This window comes from Struthio camelus, chromosome 11 (genome assembly GCF_040807025.1).
Source record: "Struthio camelus isolate bStrCam1 chromosome 11, bStrCam1.hap1, whole genome shotgun sequence".
NCBI classification, from domain to species: Eukaryota; Metazoa; Chordata; class Aves; order Struthioniformes; family Struthionidae; genus Struthio; species Struthio camelus.
Window position 1 is genome coordinate 22,223,735 of NC_090952.1, and position 6,000 is coordinate 22,229,734.

A 6,000-nucleotide genomic window follows, 5' to 3' on the forward strand; every position below is an offset into this window, starting at 1 on the left:
CATGTCCCAGGATTCATCGCAGAACAGCCAGGATGGATTCACTCAAGGACGACCCCCATGGGTGACGCTTCCCCTTGGGACCATGTGCAGACCTGGGGCAGGGCTGCAGCAGGGCACACTGCACCATCTCACTCAAGATAAAAGCTAGATGAAGTGGAGTGAGACTATCAGTGCACTCTCCTCTGTTGGGGCAAACCCTGGAAATGTCATAGCATTTCATAGATGTCCACAGCTCTGCACGCATAGCCGCAGGGAAGGAATCAGCTACTTGGTGGCTTGGACAGTCCTGCCATGGACTGGTGTAGGGGTCAAATCATGCCGAGGGCAGGTTCATGGTGTACTCCTGATTCCCGCTGGGCAACGAGTGGACCAAAAGGGAGGGAAGAGAGAGGGAGGAGGAAAGTGCTGGGGAGGAATGAGATTTGATCTGAGTTTAGTCTAAACCAGAAATGTTTGGCATTTTTTTTTCCATGAAATAGAAAAAAAACAGTGTTTCATACGATACCATTCATGTTAATGGTGGGTTGCTTAAAACTTTTAAAACAAATTTATTCCTTTCCTCTGAATTTTTCTTAACCTGAAGAGCTATTTCAAGGTGAGGAGTTTCTTTTCAGAAAATGCTGAACATTGTAACAAAAAGTTCAATTCTGGAAAGGTCAAAATGACCCCTTTCCCCCTTAGAGGCATGGAAGGGAAGACAGACTGAAATCATTCATCCCACTCCGGGGAGGGCTTGTGGCCTTTCTACCGCTGCCCTGTTGCTCAAAACCTGCTTCCTGGCTCTGCTTCTCCCCTTTCTCCCTCCTGTACACTGCAGCGCTGAAATCCATCGTTATATCCATGCACAAGTTGCTGCCTTGCAATGCTCTGCCCAACTGCAAAAGGTCCTCAGACAGAAAGATTTTAAAGCAGAACCATGTTTCTGCATGTGTCTTTGGTGCTATTGGCTTTTGGTATTGACACAGATCTAATGACACGGTTAAGAGAAAACCAGCAGAGAGATGTTAGGCTGAGGCTTGGTTTTGATGACTTGTTAGAGCACATGAACTAGAAGAAGGAAGTTGGCAGGCTTCACTAGTTCCCAGCAAAACAAGATGGATAATTCTGCTATTGTCAGTGCGACAAGATGAATATTCTGCTATTGTCAATGCAACAGAATCCCACAGCACATTTCACATCGTAGCAAGTGCTCGCAAACAGGCTAACTCAATTTGGTGAGAAATAGGATATCTAGTGTATTGGATGTGCCTGTGTCTTGCAGGCTGGAGAGCTATTAGTTGCTATGAGGTTGCAGTAGCCCTCGGGTAGTTGTTAAAGTGTTTACTTGAGCTTATGAACCATAAATTCTGTGCACTCAGTCCAAAAAATTAAAAATGTTCCTTCGTGCAGCAGATGTGAGAGACATTTATGGTTGCATGGGTATTTGGAGTTACTTTTGTATGCGGAAAGGAACAATCAGCTGCAGGTAAATGAGAGGTGTTCAGTTTGAGTTACAGCCTTGTAAGAACTGTGTTGCCCGGATGAAAAACATCCATTATTTTCCTTTTCTTGAGCAAACAAAAGGTCCTAAAACCTATAATTCATCTTGTTTCTTCTCGTTCCATTTGAAATGATCTTTATTCATCACTGACAGTAGCTTTTGTTATCAAATTTCTATGGTAGATAAATGAGTCAGGATGAGGTAATGTGCTGTTGATGTAAACTGAGGGCAAAGTGAAGAAGGTAATGATCATCTCTCATTTTCTGTGCATAAGAAAATGAAAATGTGAGAAAACAAATTGGACTAACATGCTGAAACAATGGATCTCCTATCAATAAAAAGGACTGTGCAGAATGACCTGCCATAACAAAGGACAATTAGAATCTCATTCCTGTAAATATTTTACTTCAGAACATAGGTCAGTCAATTATTCTTGGTTTATGGTACATGTTTCACTTGTAATAGTATTTGCAATGTTATTGCTAATTAATTTTCACAGAAAATGCCAACATCATTAGAATAAACAGGGTCATTAATATAAATAATTTCGACTCCGTGTTACAGTTGCTGTCAACTTCTGGGGCACTAAATTGAAAGCAAAGTATTTCTTTTATTTATTTTGCAAACAAAATCCCCAAAATTGTGATCCCCACAATAGGCATTGAGTAGCTGAAGGCTTCGTTGTTTAGGTGGATGACACAATTACATATTTGATCTGGGTTTATTTTGATTTAGTGTTTTATGCTCTCACAAGAAGACTATTTAAAATACAAAGCTAAGACATTTTCCTTCCTATTAAAAGAATCTCTCCAGCAGTAAGTTTTTAGGAGGCATCTCTTCTAGTTTGAGGTGTTAGATTTGGGGATTTTATTGAAATTTCTCATTTTTTCGTTTGAACAAAATATTCATAAACATGTGGCTTCTGGGCATGTGTTTGTTTCAAAGATGGAACTGTGTCAAAATGTTCATTTCTGGATTGAAAAAATCAGGCTTTCGATTTGAATCTCTTGCTCATCGCAAGTGACCAGAGCCTGGAACACAGAGACAGCTCTGTCAAATGCTGTTAAAATTGATGTGGCTTTAAAATATTTTAGCCTTGCCCAAGTAGCATATTTTGATGAAAAATACATGTAGCCCAAAAGGTCCCTCTCAGGACATTCAGGTCCGCAGGCATATGCAATCTGTCCCCCGCTCCAGCAGAGCTCCCTGTTAACGTCTCTGTTACAAGCACTCCTGCTGCTTTTCCGAGCTTGCAAGGAGGTCACCGAGGAGCCTACGGATACTGGAAACTCGGCTGAGAGAACTGAACGCTTTGCATTGCTGTCTCATTCTTCCTTTTTTCCTTCTCAGTGGCTCATCTGTTGTAAATCTTGTGATCTTTGGTGTCCACGGTTGGCGAGGAAAAGGCAAAAGCTTTCTTAGCGTGAAGCATGAACTTCCTGATTTGAAGAGCTACCAACCAAAAACTTAATCCGATGAAATTCTTCATCATACTCAGTCTTCCCCAGCATCAGCTAAGGAAATGGGTCTGATTCCCAGTTTCAAGCTTTCTAGGCCTTAGTGGAGTTTCTTCTGGGTCACGTTGCTGCTAGTGAGAGCAGAGCAGCGAGTGTGAGGGGAGCTCACTAATCTAGTTGGGAATAGGAGACGTTTGCTACCCGGTGTCAGATACAAGCCTGGAATAATTGCCTACATTTCAAATTCTTACTTTAAATGAGTTTGCATAGGTATCAGCAAAGGCAGGCTTTAGGGCCGGTACATTGGACTGGATGGTGTAGAAAGGCATCCCCTGCAATCTGAGAGGCCCGGGGAGGCACAGGAGTGGGAAGGGTGCTGGGCATTGCAAAGTGAAATGACATTTATGAGAAGTCAGAATGAGAAAACTACTTCTTCTTTAATCTCATAGATTTTTTAAAAATGTGTTTTGCCTGCACTGATCAATAATGTTAAAATACCCTGATGGCTTGAGGATCTTGTTAAAGAATTGTTCATAATCTCTATCCTCTGCAAATGCACTCTTTTCAGCAAAAAAATCCCAGCTCAAATCTTAAGTAGATTGCAGTTTGCCTTTGCCCTCTAGACAGCTATGGTAAGCAATCTTTCCTTAACCAGCAGCAAACAAGCTATTTCTGAACGACAGTGAAAGTAATGCTTGATCTTTATTTTCTTCCCTTCTTTATTTGATTGCTTTGAAGTCCATGGCTTTTTCTGGAGCAGTGACTGTGGGAAGTTATCAAACAGGGAGGCAGCGCAGCCGGTGAGTCCTTTGCACTGCCTATCATTCTGTTGCAGCGATTAACATACCAGAGAAAGTCTCCTTTCTGGAAAAAGTCCCATAGCCACCCAAGATACGAAGATGTATTGGGAAATGGGTGGCATTAGTGATCTGTCCCAGGTGAGGATACGCGCTCGTGTTTTGTAGCAGTTAAATTAAAATATGGAGAAAGCTCCTGCATCGTCTGGTGCCTACAGACAGTGTAGAGCTCTCTATTTTTTTCATTTGGGCAAAGGAAGAAGTACAGTGAAATGTAATCTTTCCCTCTGAAATGACCCCTCCAAAGCAGAGATCTGTGGTGCACAGAGTTTGTCATGGCTCCTCTGTGAACCCAAAGTCAGCTTTTGCCAGGGGTTCGCAGAAGCCTCATCTCCAGAGCTGCCATTCTGGGCCAGTGGGATCACAGGCGCGGGGAGATGTTGTCGACAACGTCCATCGATGCTGCTGGACAGGTGTTCAGGCAAAAGGAGGATGTTTCCAGAGGTGTAAAATGGTAACAGTTGCTGATTTTTCAGTAACAGCAGCACACAGTGAGTTTGTATAGAAACAGTATCAGCTCATAGCTCTTCAGTCTCTGGAAGACTTTCCTCTACTCCCCCTAGCCATCTCAGGGTTTTTAGTTCCTGTGTTGGACATTTTTCTTCTGTTTTTACATGGAGGCTTCAGTGACTGTGCCAAGAAACAAACTTCCATTGCTGAATTCCCTTAAGACACAGTTAGCACTTAGGCTCTATCCCTCCCATTTTATTCAGATTTTAATTAGACTCCTGAACAGGAGCATAGAGCAAACTCTGCTTTCATCTGGGAGATCCTGTGGCTGTGAAATATTTACAGGAAGTAAATAACTGTCAGGAGCTAAATAAGTCCCTGACTCTACGTGAGTGTGAAAGTGCTTTGAAATAGCCTCATGCAAAGAAAAACTCTTCACTTTGAGAGGCAGTAAGAAACAGCAAAATAGGCAAAAGATTCCCAATGTAGAAGGTAAACACAATTACTAATTCATGGGGCAGCATGTTGTACGGTAGCAGCTTTAATATCTTTGTTTTCAGTTTGATTTTAAATAGGCAATATTAAAAGGAAATATTGATTTGGTTTGGTCATTCCTTTTCAGAAAATTGAATGCAAGCACAGTTAGATGCATTTTGCTGCTGAAGTTATCCTAAATTTAGACTTTGCCATCTCCATTTCAAGCTCTGGATAAAGCAAAGAAACTAACATCTGACACGGCAGCAGCTCTTGCAGATTTTGATGGGTCAGGTAGATCACCAAGCTCCAACATCACCATACAGAGCAAGAACTAAATAAAATATAAACTCGAAAGTTGGCTTGGCACTGAATCTTGGCACCAGACAACATAATGCCATTTAACGGGCCAGCCACATGTATAGGGAAGAGGCTCTTTCTGCCCCAGGCCCCCTGATGTGAGTGTGAGCCCTGGAGATTGCTTTGAAACAGATCTTTGAAAGACATTTTTCTCTCCTCCAGTAAATCCATCACTTCCATCTGCTGGTGTTGTTTGTAGCGTAGTGTCCTAGAGAAATGCTTCTGGACCAGAACTCTGTTAATAGAGGTAGGTTCACTTCAGCCAACAGCATCTGGCTAGCAGATGGAGCTCCTTCTCTCCTTTTCTCAGGGGAGAGGATACGTCCCACCTCCCTCTGGTGCCTGTTGTCGGACGCGGAAGGTGCCTTTCTCTCTTTCTGTTGACAAGAAAAGGAGCCTCAAATGACAGTTACACTGTATGCCAGACTTCATTTCTGGATAGTTAAAAATGAGGTGAGATGAGTCTCAGCCAGTAAAACCACCATAGTCAAAGCCCTTGTATTTAACTCCATATTGGACTTTTAGTAATAACATTAATTGTTCTCCTTTTGCCCATTTTCTATGTTCATGTTTATGACTATGTCCTTGTCCATTTTCTATGCCTTACCCATTTTCCATGACCATGTTCCTGTCTTCTCCTTGTACCAGGGCATCCTTCTGCCCTATTCACCTTCTGCCCCTCCCTTTCCTTCTTCCTACTGTCATCATTATTTGCCTTCCTTCCCTTTAGGAGCCAAGCTGTCTGTGGTGCTGATATTAAAATCCAATGGGAAGATATACAGAGAGGAGATAAGGATATTTCTAAGCTTACAGCTCTACCTGGTACCATCAGTCAGCTCCCTGAGTTGTAGGTATTTGAAGCAGCTGTACTTGAAGCTTGCTCTCTGCTCAATGCGTGCAGTGTCATTCCACTCGTTCCAGT